This window comes from Ipomoea nil, unplaced genomic scaffold, assembly GCF_001879475.1.
Source record: "Ipomoea nil cultivar Tokyo-kokei standard unplaced genomic scaffold, Asagao_1.1 scaffold1074, whole genome shotgun sequence".
NCBI lineage: Eukaryota > Viridiplantae > Streptophyta > Magnoliopsida > Solanales > Convolvulaceae > Ipomoea > Ipomoea nil.
This window is the reverse complement of record NW_017617502.1, coordinates 3,882,889-3,903,408: the sequence shown is the minus strand read 5'-3', so window position 1 is coordinate 3,903,408 and position 20,520 is coordinate 3,882,889. Positions and strand designations below refer to the sequence as shown.

The following is a 20,520-nucleotide window of genomic DNA, read 5'->3' as shown; positions in this document are numbered from 1 at the left end:
ATGTAGTTTAAGATTATGTACGTACGATGAAGGATGTTGAAGAAGATGACAATATAAAAAACGGTGTTCAATGTACTATTATTATTATTATTATTATTATTATTATTATTATTATTATTATTATTATTATTATTATTATTATTATTATTTTATCATTATTATTATTATAAGTCTGAGCTGTGTTTTGGTTGTCTGTTTTTAATATATATTGTTCTTCCAGAAGAGTTTATATGTATGTATATATACGTACGTAGACTGAGTAAGAAGCTGAGTTGAAGCAAAACCAAAATTAGAGTGTGTGGTTGGAGAATGCCTTTCAGTTGCTCATGCAGTTTGCTGTCACTGACCAACACATTTTGCCATGCCATTATTTTTCATAGAATCGGTATTCTAGAATATCAGAATATGTGATGATTTTATGATCATATATATGTAACTTTGTATTGATTGCTACCATGATGAATTCATATTCTTATAAAAATTACATCCACTCTTGATCCAACCACAATTATATTAGGGTGTGTTTGATTCATCAATTTACATATTGGGAATGAGAATCAAAATCATAGTTAGTGTTTAATTGACAACTTTTTAAAATATAACTATGAGATTTGATTACCCCTTCAATTAAAAATCGCATTCCCTAATTAAAAGATGTATCATTCCATCTTATTGGTAATATGATTTTTAAGTTTAGAATATATATATATATATATATATATATATATATATATATATATATATATATATATATATATATATATATATATAAGGTCAGGTTCCTGTGAGGTCAGGTCTTCCCGTGCGGTCAGTGCGGCATACACCATTAGGTATGAATAAATGCACCACATAGTGTTTGTAAATATACCATTATGTGTGGTGTATTTTTTTTTGTGTGGTGTATTTTTTGACAATTCATTTTGGTGTATTTTTGAACACTGTATGGTGCATTTATGCATACCTAGTGGTGTATGCCGCACTGACCGCATGGGATGACCTAACTTCACAGGAACCAATATATATATATATATATATATATATATATATATATATATATATATATATATATATATATATATATATAATCCGGATCAGGTGAGGACCTAATCTTAGGTGAGGACGTGAGGACTAATCTTGTGCGTTTGTTTTTTTATTTGGATGGTCCAGATTTGAGTTCTTGAGATGACATGGATTGATCTTTTTTGTTAAAGTGGGATAATAGTGTCTTTTTCTATTTTTTTTTTAAGTGTGAACGCATGTATAATCCTTGGCCAAATTGGTTTCCTATTTTCTTGGATCATCACCGTTGCAATTTGGAGCCGCGATTTCTTCATCATTGATTGAGTGTTCGCCCATGCAAACTAATTAGTCTTTTGAGTATAATATTGTCTATATTTGGATTGTCGTGTATATGTATAAATGCCTGGGTAGTACGATTGTGCATTCGTGTGTGCTGATTGTGCAACCTAGTGTTGTAAGTTGTGCACTATAGGCTAGGGAGTTGTGCATTATAGCACATAGTTCAATGCATCGTAGAACATTGGATGTTCACTGTATGATTTTTTGGCGGGGTTTGAATGCACAACAATGAAGTTATTGATGCACAACACTCAGTATAGGAATGCACAACATTTTGTATAGGAATGCACATCTTTTAATAAGACTGATTTACCCTAAATTTATATAGTTTAATATTTTAAAGGGATTTGTTTTCTTAATCCGTGTGATTTGTTTCTTTTAATCTCAATCATACATCACTTTGATTTAATGCTCTAGATTAGTCCTCACGTCCTCACCTAAGATTAGGTCCTCACCTGATCCGGACCATATATATATATATATATATATATATATATATATATATATATATATATATATATATATATATATATATATGGTTCAATACGGTGCAATACGTGCATGGTGAGTGGTCTACATGAATTTGAGCCACACACTAATAGAGGAAATACATCCTAGATACCAAGACGGTTACGATTATGGTTCCTTCTAGGTCGACCAGGCAGGCCAGTCCCCAAAGGTTTGCTTTATTATACTATTTCAAATGCGGAATTTTGTTAAGTTTACTAGATCGGGTTCCACGACTTTTAGGGTCAATACTAACTACTCTCTTTGTTCGGCTTTTCATATATGGGCTTAGACGAAAATGTTGAGGAGACCACGGCCCCGACTTTCACGCCCCAACATCGTTCTGGGCGGGAAGAAGACGACATCCTCAACAGCCGTCCCGACCGGTCTTCCCAAACGGCTGTGGTCATCACAAGCTCGGGGCCCGAGCTCCCCTAACCCGCGCTTACAACAAACACGGCAAGGAGAAGGCTGTTGAAGGGGAGGAAGAAGTCCGGTCAAAGCGATAAAGAGGCCGGGGCAGTGTGCCAATGTTCCCCGATCACACCTAACGTACATACCGAGCAGCTCTACAGTATTTTTTTTTTTGGTGAGGAGCAGGTCTACAGTATTTCGAGCGATGAATATATTCTATCACCTTACTATGAATTAGGTCGTGTTAGGCTATTACACTATAATGTATTTATCCATAAATTATGATTTTTAATAAAATGAGTAAAATGTATTCTTCAAAGTTTTTATACTATACAAGTGGCAAGCCGAAATTATCTTACTTTGTTAAAATAAATGATATAAAAAATTTTTAATGAAAGCTAAACTGAATGAAATTAGACATTTTAAAATCTTGGTATAAGCCTTCAAAAAAAAAAATCTTGGTATAAAATAATAAAAGACACAAATTAAAAGAACAAATATATCATACTGACCAAAAAAAACTTTTTTACGTACCATAAAATAATACTCTATGTATATTACGCTGGCTCTGTTGTAGTGGATATTAAGTTTTGGACCATCCTGCATGGCAATCTACCAGGGCAGAAGTTAAGGTAAATTATATTTTTTATTTTTAATTTTTCCATATTGCCACATAATGCAAGGCTGTCAAGTACTCAAGTTTTGCCTTAAAGCAACTTTTGGCAGCTTTAGGAAACTTTTTGACTTTCATTTTGTTTTATAATACGAGTTCTACTACATGTACTTCTAAATCTTACTCTCTCAATTTTACTCTTTTATATAGCAGACTCTGACAAACTATTTTTTCATGTGAGTTTCATTACAAGTGTCTACATTAAAATTTTGTGTGTGAGAGTAAAAGTTAGGAGTATAAAGTGAGAGTATACATAGTATTTTCCTTATAATACTCACTCTATCCTATTTTATGTATAGTTTAACTGACGAGGCTACACTAAAGTAATTTTTAATTTAACTTGTCATAATATTAAGTTTCAGATTAGTATGTAAATTTTAGATATTAAAAATCTAAATTAAAAGTACTATTAAATACAAAAAATTAAATTTAAAAATTATTAAAAAATAGTAAAAAAAAAATAAGCAACAAATAAATAGTTACAGTTTGACTGATAAATAGTAAACAGGACAAGCAGGTAAAATGAGACATGTAGAGCATATTATATTATATTTAAAGAGTGAGTTGAAATTGTAAGAATGTAAAGAAAATAATATTATATTGAATTACAAATATGATGATATAACACTGTCCACTTCAATAATTTGTCATTGTCAGAATACGAATAATCTAGTGTAAATAAAAGTTTACCAACTTTCAATTATGCACATACAATATTCAAACTCTCACTTTTAATTTTTGACTGTAGTTTATTTTATGATTTTTCCAATAATGCAGATGCAACATTTAAAATAGCATCAAAGATATCAAGCTGTCCACGCATGACATAACCAAGTAATAGGTCAGAATTATTTTAATTTAGGGTTCATTTAAAAATCTAGAAACTAATTTTTGGAAATAGTTTTGTAGATTTTCTAATATTTAGTTACCCAAGAAAAATTACATTATACGGAAAATACATTTTCTTAACAAAGAAAAAAGTTTGTGTTTTGGCACTTACTTCGATTCTAACGGGATCAAAATTTGGAGAATGAGAATAGAATGTATCTATTCCGTATTAGGGACAAGGATAATCCTCTCTACCCAGTATCATCCTTGACTTGTATGTGTGTGTGTGTGTGTATAAAATATGTATTTGGATATATGATGTGTCGACATTTTATAATTGTGGATTTGTGTTCTTATTTACATTAACACTATTTACATTTTGTATATGGCCTTTCCGTTGTCATTGAGGATTCAAAGAAAATTTAACTATTTTTTTTAAAAAAAAATTATAATTCTAACTAGTTTGACTACATACGGAGAATCTCCATTATTTCAAAACTTTCCCCATAGGGACATGGATGGGGAAAGATTTCCAATACGGGTGGAAATGGGGATGGGGAATAGGATGGAGTTTTAGGGATGGAAATGAAGAGTATATTCCCAGTCTCCTCCTTATCACGTTGACCTCCATATTAAAAAATGAATATTTTTTTTAACCTTTGGAATAAAATTATTTAGTTTGTTTTAGTGTACTTTGACTTGAGGTTACATTTTGAAGATAAGTAAGATTTTTAATTTGTTGAAGTAAGAATTAGATTGCCGGAGATTGAACTTGAACAAACTGTAAGTATTAAAATTTCATTAAATTCTAAAAGATAGAACCCTAACCTTTATCATTATTCTTAAACCTAAATTGACAATCAAATTGACCTTTAAAAAAAAATTGTTTTAGAAGTCCTTCTAATAGTAAAGATGTGAAAGTTACAAATTTAAAACTTCAATTCAATTGTATTAGTGTTATCTAATGAAAATGAAATCTTTTTAAGAAATTTTAAGATTTAGTAATTTCAATTTATTTGAGAGTTCCATAAAAATTTTGATAAAATTAGAGTGAAGTTAGGAAGTTTTGTCTTCGAATCGATTCATACAAGGAAATAATATAATTGAGATATTATTCAAATTGTAATTGAGATATTATTCAAATTGTTGATGTACTTTAATTTCTAGTTTTTTTTTATAGATATTGTTTTATTATTATTATTATTTTGTTTCAAATTTACTTGTATAATATATTATATTTAGAGATTGAGTTTAAATTGTAAAAATGTAGAGAAAATAATATTGAATTGTACATGTGATGATATAAACCGTCTAGTTCAAAAAGTGAGAGAGTATTTTAAGGATGCAAATAATGTAATGTAAACAAAAGTGTTCCAACTTTCAATTATATATGTATGTACAAGATTCAAACTCTCACTTTTAATCTATCTATCTATCCCATCTATCCATCCATCTATCCATCTATCCCATCTAATCCATCTATCCATCCATCTATCTATCTATCTATCTATCTATCTACCTTCCTTCCTACCTACCTATCTACAAGATTAAAAAATTTTTCCGCTAAATGTGAAAACATTTATTATATACATATTAATTTATAAATAAATTCATGTAATTCCCAAAAAATTTTCCTCCAAATGTGAAAACATTTATTGTATTCATATTAATTTATAAATAGATTTATGTAATTCATGTAATTTAACATGTTAAGTAAAAGAAGACTATAATATTAGTTGTTATTATTATTATTATTATTATTATTATTATTATTATTAGGGAGAAGTGTCAAATAGACCCATGTACTATTGTCAAGTGCTCAATTCCCACCATGAATTAAATTAAATGCTAATTAACCACACTTACCTATTAAATTTGTTCAATTAGCATTTTTAGCAGGTAATTGACTTTTTTTTACAGGTTACCAATTCAATTATTAAAAAATAAATTTCAAAATAATTAAAAAATTATTATTTTTTTTTTAAAAAAATACAGCCACCGGCTGTTCTCGCCGGACAGCCGGTGGCTACCATTTCAATGCGTATCTGGACTCCATCGGCACCAGTTTCCGGCACGGCGCAAATTTTGCAACCGCCGGTTCGTCCATACTTCCCGGCGGCTACAACCCATTTTTCCTGGATATTCAAATTTCTCAGTTCATCCAATTCAAGAAACGCACAATTGAGCTCTATAATAAGCTTGCTGGTAAACAGTAGTTTTCCGATCTATTTCTCCAGCAAAATATAATGATTTGGTTAATAAACTGGATCAACATTTTTCTATGAGTACATGCAGGCACAAATCAAGTGTACAAAGACGTTCTTCCAAGACCAGAAGAGTTCTTCATTTGCTGTATTCTTTTTTTTTTTTTTGGGAAAATGACACTTTTCCCCCCTTTGTTATATGCTTATAGCACTTTTTCCCCCTGAGTTATTCATGCATTCACATTTGCCCCCTCAATTATTATAGAAGTGACGGTTTTTCCCCCTGATAATATTAAATGGACATTTCTACCCTTAAAACAAATATTTTATTTATTTCTCTTCTTCAACAAATTATTGCTTATACGTAGGGATGACCACGGTTCGGTTCGAACTGAACCAAACACTATAGCAATCAAATTAAAAAATTTCGGTTATGATTCATAACATAACCCAATATTTGGGTTTCCGTTTATTAAAATCGTGAACTGGAAAAAAATGGATCCTGAACCGTGAACCGGAGGTTCAAATCGGAACAACTACTAGCAATAGTTTAAATTAGAATTATAATATTTGCAAATAGTGTATGTTTTTTTCCGCATTTATATTGACTCTCACATATAAGTATATATAATCGCGGTTTGAGTTTTATTTTGAACCGTCGGTTCACGATTTTGGATCCAATTTGAACGGTTGGTTCAAACTTTCTTTTAAAATTTTATTTTTTTATTTTTAAAATATTCTAAATTCAACACTTAATGTATTTTATTTTTTCAAATCGTGGTTATAATTTGTTGGAGAAGAAAAATAAATGAAATATTTATTTTAAGGGTAAATATGTCCATTTAATATATCAGGGGGAAAAACTGCCACTTAAATAATTTAGGGGGAAAAAGTGCTATAAGTATATAACAAAGGGGGAAAAAGTGCCATTTTCCTTTTTTTTTTTAATATAATTATTTTTTAATAATTAAATTGGTAACCTGTAAAAAAAAGTCAATTACCTGCTAAAAATGCTAATTGAACAAATTTAATAGGTAAGTGTAGTTAATTAGCATTTAATTTAGTTCATGGTGGGAATTGAGCACTTGAGAATAGTACATGGGCCTATTTGACACTTCTCCCTTATTATTATTACTAGTTTTTTACGCGCATTGCGCGATTGGAATAATGTCCAATGTTTTTTTTAATAAGTACTTTAAAGTATATCAAAACAGGATTATATTAGAACTGTTCATGCATAAATAATTGAATGTTGAATTTGAGCTAAGACGAAGGTTGGTTCAAGGGTACTATAAAGGCGGTATGAAACGGTTCATCAGGGTAATAGCCCGGATGCCTGGAACATAAGGATCAAACACCAAACATATTCCAAACTTTTCGCTCGGTATTTAAATAGGTAATTCTAAGTTTACAAATGCAAGATAATATAGTCAAGATTGATTATAATTGTCAATAAAATAATTGTATAGGTATGGTTGAAACCAAATACGGGACATAAGGGAGAGCAAATAAAAATTAGGGCATACAATTTTAAATATATACTAATATTGAAGAACAAATTGTTGATTGTCAAATAAGGACATTGCGAGGTAGTTTTCCACGTCAATTTGTTGTGTAATTTGAATACTCTTTTTGTAAATAAATCCCCCAAGTAGTTAATATGATTGGCTTAATTATATTTTTTTTTATTTTTTATTTTTTAAAATAATAATAATAATAATAATAATAATAATAATTATTATTATTATTATTATTATTATTATTATTATTATTATTATTATTAAATATATGTATACCCTTAGGTCATTTTACATGTTAATCTAAAAAGCAAATTTTTTCAAATATCTTTTTACCAATCGTTGATATAATTCGCTGGTCAAATCAGCTAATATAATCCGCTAACGTTTACCGATAACTACTGATTGTCAAACAAGGACATTACGAGATAGTTCTCACTTCAATTTGTTGTGTGATTTGAATACTCTCTTTGTCAACAAATTCCTCAAGTAGTTAATATGATTGGCTTTATTAATTATATTTTTCTTAATTTTTTCATGGTATTAATAAAATACTTGGTAAATAAATATATAACATTATTTTGTATTATAACTTTGATATTTAATTAAAAAAAAATAGTGCACAAAAAGGACAATAGACAATATAGTGAATATAATCAATTGATGAATTTGAATGTAAATAATTTTTACATTGGAGAAAAATAAAGATAATATAATATAATAAAATTATTTCTCTTAATTAATTTATTGATAATGAATATTTTTTTTTAATAAAGACATTGTAGGGACAATGTAGCGAATATAATCAATTGATGAATTTGAATGTAAAGAATTTTTATATTGGAGAAAAATAAAGACAATATAAGTAATGAAATTATTTCTCTTATTTAATTTATTGATAATGAATAATTTTTTTGAATAAAAACATTGTAGATACATAATTCTAAATTAAAGATCGAAATGCATATGTATTATATTTTGTTGTAACTACTAAATTATTATTATTTTAATTTAATAAAAGTAAAATAGAGTACTAAATATGCCAACTTTGATTGAGATGGGATTCGAACTTCGAACTTAAGACCTTTCTTATTGAAATCAATGAATAAGTTAACGGTGAACTAACAGAAATTAACGGAAAAGATAATATTTAACGGAAAAATTAACGGATAATCATATTCATTAAGGATAAATTAGTAAATTTTAAGAAAAAATTAAAATCTGATCAATCTGAGCCATTCATTTGATTAAAAAACTTGACCGCCATTTTTTCTACCCATTATAGGCCTAACTCTCTTGGGCTCTTATTAGTATAGTAGATATCTATCTATCTATCTATCTCAAATATTTTCCCTCTAAATGTGAAAACATTTATTGTATTCATATTAATTTATAAATAAATTCATGTAATTCTCAAAAAATTCCCCCCTATTTCAAAAATTTTCTCTCTAAATGTGAAAACATTTATTGTATTCATATTAATTTATAAATAAATTAATGTAATTCCCAAAAAATTCTCCTCCAAATGTGAAAACATTTATTGTATTCATATTAATTTATAAATATATTTATGTAATCCATGTAATTTAACATGTTAAGTAAAATAAAAATATAATATTAGTTATTACTACTGGAAATTATAAAATTTCCGACCACCTGAAAGTGATCTTAAATCAAGTCAAAAGCCTTGTTCCGACCACTTTTGGTATCCGAAAAAACCTTTATTGTTATTTTCGACCACTTTTTGCTTTCAAATTGATTTAAGATCACTTTCAGGTGGTCGGAAATTCCATAATTTTCAGCAGTGTATTATTATTATTATTATTATTATTATTATTATTATTATTATTATTATTATTATTATTATTATTATTATTATTATTATTATTATTATTATTATTATATCTATCTATCTATCTATCTATCTAAAAAAAATTTCCTCTAAATGTGAAAACATTTATTGTATTCATATCATGGTTGCAGTAGGCGCTGGGCGCTAGTCGGGCGCCCGGGCAGCGCCTAGCGCCTAAGCGCACTAGTCGGCGCCTAGGCGGAATCTAGGCGGCGCTAGGCGGTCGCGAAAAAAACAGTAGCAGACTTGCAATTTGACAATTTTAATGAGGCTGTTTTCAACATTCAATCAAATAACACATCCAAATAAATGACATAATGACAATTCATAAGTCATAACATCAAAAGAATATTAAAAAAAAAAAAAAACTCAAATGAAATACTCAAATACTTCAATCATCCAAAGATTGAAAGTATCAAACTAGTCTACGAGTGTATATATGTCATATTATATGTATATGTCATATAAATGGACAAAATTAGCAAGGTCGAGTCGGTCGGGTTAACTCGACTAACTTGACAGAAATTGACGAGTTAACTCGGCGTAATCGGACGAGTTAGGCGCTAGGCGGCTGAATTAGGCGCTAGGCGGGCGCCTAGGCGGCTGGTCTCCTAGGCGGGAGCCTAGGGCGGAAATCGCCACGGCCTATAGGCGCCTAGTGCCTAGGCGCCGATTACTCGGTGCCTAGGCGGGATTTTTACAACCTTGATTCATATTAATTTATAAATAAATTCATGTAATTTTCAAAAAATTTTCCTCTATTCCTAAAATTTTCCTCTAAATGTGAAAACATTTATTGCATTCATATTAATTTATAAATAAATTCATGTAATTCTCAAAAAATTTCACTCCAAATGTGAAAACATTTATTATATTCATATTAATTAATAAATAGATTTATGCAATTCATGTAATTTAACATGTTGAGTAAAAGAAGAATATAATATTAGTTACTATTATATATATATATATATATATATATATATATATATATATATATATATATATATATATTATAGTAATAATAATTCACACATAGAACAAATTTTTCACATACAAAAACGCGGAATCATGTATCCTATTAGCCTTAACGAATTATTATTACTATAATTATTATTTACTATAATTTACTATAATAATAATAATAATAATAATAATAATAATAATAATAATAATAATAATAATAATAATAATAATAATAATAATAATAAGAATAAGAATAATAATAATAATAATAATAATAATAATAATAATAATAAGAAGAAGAATAATAATAATAATAATAATAATAATAATAATAATAATAATAATACTATACTATACTATAATAACGAATTAGCCAATTTATAAATAAATTCATGTAATTTAACATGTTGAGTAAAATAAGAAATATAATATTGGTTACTATTATTATTATTATTATTATTATTATTATTATTATTATTATTATTATTATTATTATAGTAATAATAATTCGTGGTATCTAATAACACAATACTTTATAATATATAATATATGTTAATAGTAAGTGATAATGTTCAATATAAAAACCAATTTAGTATTGCTAAAGAAAAATAAATTTCTAAATAAATTTTCATCATTAATGTTTGATTTTATCATTTTTTAAAAGAATTAATACCCAGTATAATCATCGACTATATCGATTTTACTCAATTTAGTCCTAAATAACTTTTTGTACTCAATTTAGTCATCGACTTTAATAATTTTACACAATTTAGTCATTTGTTAAAAGTTCTGTTAGTTATCTGTTAGTTAACTGTTAGAAATAGAGTCCTAATGGAAATTTATCATCCTTCATCCCATTTAGGATGGTTCATTCTTCTTCCCCTTATTAAGATCCACGCATAAATGCAAATCTTTGAGGACTATATTAGGTATTAACTATTAACTCTCTTAAAAAATATTATCAACAATAAAGTTACTTAAATTTTATGACGTGCATCGCACGAGGACAAATATATTATTCCCACTTGGTTTTTCTGACTTATCTTAAAATAAACAGCCATTTTTACAACATATTTCCCGCGCATCGCACGTGGCAAATACTAGTATAATAATAATAATAATAATAATAATAATAATAATAATAATAATAATAATAATAATAATAATAACAATAACAATAACAATAACAATAACAATAACAATAACAATAACAATAACAATAACAATAACAATAACAATAATGTTATTACCTTAAATAGCCTCCCCGTCATTTCCTTCTCCACATTGGTAGGGGCGTAGGGCTTCGGTTATTACCTTAAATAGCCTCCCCGTCATTTCCTTCTCCACATTGGTAGGGGCGTAGGGCTTCTCAGGCTCATCTCTTTGCTTTCTTTTCCTATGAATTTTCTACCTTTTTCTAACTTTGCCTTTTTCTATAGAGGGTGGGAATGTGATGGTGAGGAAAGAGAAAAAGAAAATGGAAATATTTTTTTTTAACCAGAAGTTTCTATGTTTTCTTATACAAATTTATAATTGTAAATTTATATTAATAAATAATTATTAAGACAAGTTTAATTTATTTTATATTGGGGACACATTATTTTTAATAAATTTAATTTAATAATATTATACCTTAATTATTAAAATTTCACCTAATAATTTTAGTATTAAATGTCATACAATAATTACCATAAACAAAGTTTAATAATTGACAAAATTTATTAGGCAATAAAAATTCCACCTAATATGTACACATTATTTTTAATTATTTCGGTTTAATAATATTATATCTTATTTATAAAAATTCAAAATAATACTTTTAGTACTATTAAATTTTGATTGACTAAAAATTATCTTAATTATTAAGACAATTAATAGGTATAAATTAGTTTTAAAATATATGAATTATACATAGTAACATGGACCAGGACTATGTGGTTTAATGGTACCCGGGTTAGACTTTCATTTGGAATGTTGTAAGTTCGAGCCTCAGTGGAGGTGTTATTAGTTCTTTGTGTTTCTTCTGTATATGAACAGATACTACAATGTAATAGAGCTAGTAGCAGCATTCAAAAAATACATAGTAACATGGAAACAATTATATTAGGTAATTATTTTTTTAAAATATATACACAGATTATGCCTAACAAAATAGAATTATATATATATATATATATATATATATATATATATATATATATATATATATATATATATATATATACACTTAATGTATAATATTATTAGTAGAAAATCAATTATACTTACCTTAATAATTAATTATTAATATTATTCTCTAATAATTATGTATTATCATCTTTTTTGGTGTAATTATTATTGTAATTTATATACATACATATTTTTATACTTAATATATAATATCATTGGCACAAAATAAATTATACTTATCTTAATACTAATTAAGACACGCGCTTTGCGCGATTAGACAAATGCCCAATATGTATTTATAAATTAGTGTTCCTTAATTAGTTAAAGTATTCATATAATAATAAGAGAAAGAAAAATGCGAAATGAATAAAAGATAAAGAAATAATCGTGGTACTTATATATTTTAATAACAAATAAAGAAATTCGAAATAGTATTAATTAAGATGGCAATATTGTAATTAAGACATTAATATTGTAACTCGAAATTAGGAATCTATTAAGATTTGTATTTTTTATTCTAATTATAAATTATAAATTACAATTGTATAAAGATGGTAGTAATGTTTCATGACAAGTATATATATATATATATTTGATATAGTGAAGACCGCATAATTAGTAAATAAGAATTGCTTTTTTATTTGTCTAATCAATAACTAATATGGTGTGTACAGTGGTGATTGAATATGTTGGGTGCTTAATATAATCAACTGTGCTTCAGACATTAAAAATGTATGCCTCAGTTCTCTCATTAGTATCACCTTTCAAATTTAGATGTGGCTCAATTCCAGATTCTAAACCTACCAAAACAAACAAACAACCACACAATAGCTTAATATAATTCTGCACTTGCTAATCAACACACCCACACAATAAATAAGAGCCTTGAAATGCAGATATAATGCAGAGAACATGGTAAGCTACGTCATATATTTTGCGAACAACCAGCGGAAAAATCTAGAATCAGGGAATCGACTCACCAACCCATTGGCATAAAGACTATGCAAACCATCTATATAAAAAGGAAGTACTAACTCCTCAAAGCCTAAACCTCATAGAGCAATAACTCATGAATCAAGAAGAATCATCATTATACAAACATGACTTGCTGGAGAAGCAGTTAAGGGGCCAAGTGGGATTATGTACAGAAACTATATAAAGTGGTTGATTCTCCAAACTAACTGAAAAGCTTAACAACCAAAGTGGTGCTAAACCTCTTGCAATAAAAGGTCAAATCCAACTTTGAAGCACACGATTCAAGCAACACAAATGGTAGGGATTTATAGACTCATATCTTTGATATTTAAGAGGCTGTTTACAGGCCACAAACTATGACATAAGGCCAGCAGGCGAGAACTTCACCAATGCTAACTTGCAAAGTCTAACACAAAGCACAAGGCTCCAACATCATGTAGGTCTATGGAAGGATGATGATGCATGCAATATTACCCCCATATAGAGGCTGTTTCCCTTGCTTAAAACCATGGCCTAACAGGAAATGAGTGAGCACTTGACCAGCATACCAAACCCAATATTCATTGCTAAACAAGTTATTATTGAAAATTCAATAAGGTTACCACTCATCAAGCACTATGTTCAGAGCTGAAAAAAAGTTCCTTAAATTAGTATTTTAACATCAAAGAAACATTTAATAATTGACTGAGATACAAAAATGATACACAATACAACACTTACATGTTCAGCATACTTTCTTTTGTAAGTATCAACATGCCTAGAAGATGACAGAAACATGAGAATTACTATTTCAAAAAAGAAAATACTTCAGACTTTGTGATGTCGCTCTTAGAGAGAGGTGAATGGTGGATACTTTGGTCATTATTACAATGTACTTCAAGATTTTTCCATCTATCATATGAAACATGAAGTGTCTCCCTGTGCAAGGTTAATAACCAAAATAAATAAATAGTTAAATAAACAAACAAATTTATCACATAACCTTGCATTCAAAGTATCATGTCAGTCTTTCATTACTTAAGATAGTCTTGAGGGCTTATACTAAAGAGATGTTATACTAAAAATGTAAATCTCAGAGTCTGAAAGAAACAGCCATGGAAATGATCTGAAGGTCTCTTACAATGAAAAGAAAACTGCAGTTTTTGTAGCACTACAAACCAAGAAGTATACTGACTGACAGACAGACAGAACAGAATCCTCCATCACAGAATCAATCTTCAATGGATTGCACGGGTGAATCGCTAGTTTGGTTTGTGGAATTTTTTTCTAAAGTCCTTACTGCCCACATTAATAACCTGATAAAAAAGCCTATCTTAATGCCATGACCAATTTAAAATAAGCAGCCGAAAACTATGCTAGCATCTAAGCAGTTGACAAAAACCCTTGACGCAGCAAAATCCAAGAGTATGTCTCAACATATGGAAATTCATAGTTTCAGCTAAAAATGGATCAAAATTCACCTAAAAGTCTATACATTTAGCAGCTATACACACATCCTAATTTTTTTTTTTTAGGAGTTAACTCTTTTATTTTTAGTATGGAAAAGAATGTAGATGCATTTACTGTTTTTTACTTTAATATGTATGTGCAGATTTTGGGGCTTGAAGTCTGTGCTGATATTTTGGTTGGAGATGAAATGATTAGAGGGATTTCCGGGGGACAAAGTTAACATACAATTTTCCCTAAGTAGTATTCCGGTTTCTACTTGTTTTCACTCTACAAATCTGAAGATAGAAGACTGCAGGGATAAGCTTATCCAGCTGAGTTCATCATAATTGATAAACTTAATTTAAAGCTTCTGAAAACTACAAAAATTCAAATCAAATTAGGCCGGTGAAATTTCATGGTGAGCCATCTTCTGGATCAAAATTCACCTAAAATTTTTTACATTTTGCAGTTATACACGCAAGATTTGAATCCTTTAAATCAATCCTAAATTAGGCTGAAGTATCAGTGCAATTTCCTCATTACTGCTGGTAATAGTGATTAATAACGCTCAGATTTTACAAAACCAACCAAATAGACTGGCACAACCTGAATGCCAATTAATTTAAGTCCTAAACTTTGACCACATGAATAAGACTTACAATTTCATCTTCATTTGCATCTAAGAAACATATACGGCTTAACAGACAAGAGATAAATTAGGGCAGTGAAATGAATTACCAGAGTGAAGATGGAAGCTAATCGGAGGAAGGAGCAGAGAGAGTCTCCATGAGCTCCTTGTCCCGCCTTTCCATAGCTACATCCCACACGTCATTTTGTTTTCAAATAAGAAATTGAGGAATTGAGAACCTTACTCAACTCATCTGATCCCAAGGCATACCATCCTCAGAAGATGCAACAACTTGCTAATTTTTAAGCACTGTAATTAGCAAAATACAAAGAACTGTAATTAGCACATGAGTAATTACTTGTACCATTTAAAAAGAAAAGCCGTACTGCACTGTTTTATCTTCTGCATTTTCATTAAAGGACCAAAGTGATGGCGATGAGGGTAGGGAGTTTGAAAGAGGAATATGCATATGGAGAGGCAAAAGAAAGAAGGAACACACAAGTGAGAGTAGAGTGAGGTGAAGTCAAATCACTCTGCACAAACTTAAAACCCTCATCGAATCAGCCAAAAGAAAACGCAGCAGCAAATCCGGTAAACAAGATGCAGACGCCAAACTGCCGCTGGTTGAACTGCCGCCGCCGGAAGAGAATTCTTTTGCCGCCAAAGGAATTCTGCTCGCCGATCGGACTTCGAACGGAGATCGCTCCTTCGTTTATCGCCTCCAGAAGTGGTCCGGAGTAGTTGATGTTCGAACTGCTACCGCCGGATTTGCCTTCTCCGAACTGCTGCCCTAATTTCCGCCGGATTGTCGCCGCTCGTAATTGCCTCTCAATTTCACGTAAACTTCAAATTTGCCACCGCGCAGCTTTGTTTGACAGAGACGTTAAGTTTGACGGTACAAATTTGGTAAAATTAAGAAGGATTAGGTTATATTAGGATGAATTAATTTCACTTTTGGTCCCACAACTTTTGATGTTCTATCACTTTTGGTGCACAACTTTAAATTTTTTTAATTTTGGTGCATAACTTTGTTATTTTTATCAATTTTGGTCCTTTCGGCCAAATTGACAGCTAAATGTTGCTGGATTTTATATTGTTAGGGGTAAAATCGTCATCCCAAGGAAACATCTTCAGTATCTAAACAAAATCACCGTAAAATCATATCTATAGGTGTTTGATGATGAGAATAATGGGGAAGATGGGCAGAAACCAGACAGATCTATGAGATTTATAGTTTCGACCATTGGAAAACTCTTCTTTTCCTCTTAATATGATTTTTCTTTTGTTTAAATATTGAAGATCTTTCCATGTGATGACGGTTTTGCCCCTAAAATATAAAATTCGGAAATATTTTACCGTCAATTTGGCTGGAAGGACCAAAACTGATAAAAATAACAAAGTTAGGCACCAATATTGAAAAAATTTAAAGTTGTGCACCAAAAGTGATAAGAACTCAAAAGTCGTGGGACCAAAAGTGAAATTAATTCTATTAGGATTTGCAGTTGGCATTGTACTATTATAAAAGTTCAAAGTAAAATTCTGTAAAGGGTACTATTATTAGGTACCGACATTTTTTTTTTATTCCCGTTAAGGGTCTAACAATATTCGATCTTATTAAAATTGTAGATATAATTAATTTTTAATTTAATTTCCTAATTTTTATTAAAGGTAATTATTTTCATAATTTTTCTTTCTTTCTTTTGTGTAATTATTATGGTAATTTTATGTAATGTATTTAAATATTGGAAAAGAACAAATATTATAATTAATATAATTACTAAAATTATTATTATAATTTCTATAATATTTGGTAATTATAATTAATATAATTAATAAAATTGAGAAATATAAGATTTCTTCCGCATAAATATTTGTGACAATTTCATTAAATTATAATTAATAAAATATAAAATATGAAATATAATTAAATAAATAAAATTATAAAATTAACAAAACATGAATATTTATATATTTTTTAAATATACGTACATATACTTATGCACTATAATAATCATATAAAATTTAAATGATACTTTTTAAATTTCTAAACATAATTTTTAATTATAAATCTATCAATATAAATTATAGTTAATGAAATTATATTATAGAATTTTCCTATATACATATTAATAAATATTATGTGTATATACAATGTATTATAAATCATATAAGAAAATGTGTCCGATTAAAGTTTAAATTTATTAATACAAAATTTAGAATTTTTATTTTTTTATTGATTTCTAAGTACAATTCTCTTAGTTATTATTTTCATATTTTTAGAATTATAATATATATGAAATACAATTTGGAATAAATCAACTTAATTGTATGAATTTTTTAAATAATTCATATATGTGAACCAATGATTTCAAAATGAAATTAATATACAGTTACAAATAAATATAGCATGATTAGATTTACTTTAATTAGTTTTATTTTCTTAATGAAATGACTTTTCTTTATCAGTTTTTGATAGGAGACTAAGGGAGTATTTGGATTGCTGAAAAATATTTTAAAATAAAAATACATACTAATAAAAAATAATTTAAAAATATTTTTTTACACCTCATAACATGTGTAAATCTTATATTTTTAAAAAATACAATTTGATAAATATTATAATTTCTGTTTATAATAATTAAAAAAATAAATAATTCAAATATGTGAACCAATAATTTTAAAATGAAATTAATATACAGTTACAAATAAATATAGCATGATTAGATTTACTTTAATTAGTTTTAATTTTCTTAATGAAATGACTTTTCTTTATCAGTTTTTTATTAGAGACTAAAGGAGTGTTTTGGTTGCTGGAAGATATTTTAAAAATAAAAATACTTACTAATAAAAAATAATTTTAAAATATTTTTAATCCATAAAAATGAGAAAATTTTATATTTAAAAAAAATACAATTTCATAAATATCACAAATTAATTATTGCAATATCATTTATGTTTACAATGAGAACAATTAAAGAAAAAATAAATAATTTAAATATGTGAACCGAAGATTTCAAAATGAAATTAATATACAGTTACAAATAAATATAGCATGATTAGATTTACTTTAATTAGTTTTAATTTCCTTAGTGAAATGACTTTTCATTATTAGTTTTGTATGCGAGACTAAGTGAGTGTTTAGTTTGTTGGAAAATATTTTAAAAATAAAAATAATTTTAAAATTTAGTTAACCCCTAAACTTGCAAAAATTTTATATTTCAAAAAAGATACAATTTGATAAATATCATAAATTAATTATTGCAATATCATTTATGTTTACAATGAGAATAATTAAAGAAAAAATAAATAATTGAAATATGTGAACAAATGATTTCAAAATGAAATTAATCTATCTATAATATTAATAAAAGTAAAATCCTCCTTTACAACATTCTAGCCCAAATTAATATGAATATTAATTAGGTAGTTTTTAAAAAATTAATAAATGTTAATCGGTAACAAAATTTTATATGAAAATTAACTAATAAGTAATATCTAATGAATTGTTACCACAGATTAAAGTCAATATGTACATAAAAATAGAAAATGGTTACCAAATTCTGAGAATAATTAAATTATTATAATTGTGAAAATAATTGACATAAATTCTGCGTAATAAATGGGAAAATTTGTTTGAAATTCTATGTAATTTTATAAAGAAATAATAATTTATTAATTATTATTTACGCTAATTTATGCCATTAATAGAAGTAAAATCCTCCTCTTTCAAATTCCCGTCCAAATTAATATGAATATTAATTAATTGGTAAAAAATTAAATAAATCTTAATTGGTAACAAAATTTTATATGAAAACTAACTAATATCAAATAATTTTTTATCACAAATTAAAGTTAATATGTTCTTAAAAATGGAAAATGGTTATCAAATTCTTAGAATAATTAAGCCATTATAATTGTGAGAATAACGGAAACAAATTCTGTGTAATAAATGGAAAAATCCATTTGAAATTCTATGCAATTTTATAAGGAAATAATAATTTATTAATTATTATTTACACCAATCTATATCTATACTATTAATAAAAGTAAAATCTTCAATTAAAATGTCTTTCACCCTTTTGATATGAGATTTCCCGTCAAGTTCTAACGAAAACAATTCAGGTTGATGCTAGCATATGTCATGACTATTAACAAAAGTCAGGGTCAAACACTAACTCGCGTTGAGTTATTACTGAAAAAAATTAATCTTTAATCATGGTTAATTGTATGTGGCTTTTTTCCCGAGTCACCCAGGCCATCCTGTGGTCTGATGGTTTTAACTCTAGACGATGATGGATGGGTGACATTATATCAAGCCAGTGATATTATGTTTTTTTTTTTTTAATACAAAGATGACAAAATTATATTGCTATATATATATATATATATATATATATATATATATATATATATATATATATATATATATATATATATATATATATATATATATCTACATAGAAAATATATCTTCCGTATAAATAATTTCTATAACTGAGTTGCTAGACAACGAGCTAATTAGCTCAATTAATACAAATCTAAAATCCCAAGTTACAGCACCGAATGCGTATATCTACACACGTTAGCTATTAATTGGACAATTATTTGCTCGAATTCAAGCACGAATTCAAGCAATGATAACATCAGAAAACATAATCGGTGCAACTCAATTATATTATATAATATTTGATGTTATAATTTATAATTTTTTTTGAAAGTTACTGGCTCTATTACATTGTAGTATCTGTCCATATACTTTCTCAACCTACTGAAACACAAAGAACCAATAACGCCTCCACTGAGGCTCGAACTTATAATCTTCCAAATGAAAGTCCAACTCGGATACCATTGGACCACATAGTCCTGATGATGTTATAATTTATATAATTGTATATCAATCTAAATATTTTTAAAATGTTATAACAAATTCATCTCGTGCAACGCACGTGCGAAAATACTAGTGTAATGTAAACAAATTTTCCAATAATGCATCCAATGTT

The 20,520-nt window shown here is 27.7% G+C and overlaps 1 long non-coding RNA gene across 1 annotated transcript; it reads right to left on the bottom strand.

Moving 5' to 3' along the window:
* Window positions 1–14,092: 14,092 nt before the first annotated feature.
* LOC109182586 lies at window positions 14,093–16,368 on the bottom strand. The gene is made up of 3 exons (XR_002054388.1): window positions 16,020–16,368; window positions 15,631–15,829; window positions 14,093–14,382 (listed from the first exon to the last, which is right to left on the bottom strand). It is a non-coding gene; the product is annotated as an uncharacterized LOC109182586 (long non-coding RNA).
* Window positions 16,369–20,520: the final 4,152 nt, after the last annotated feature.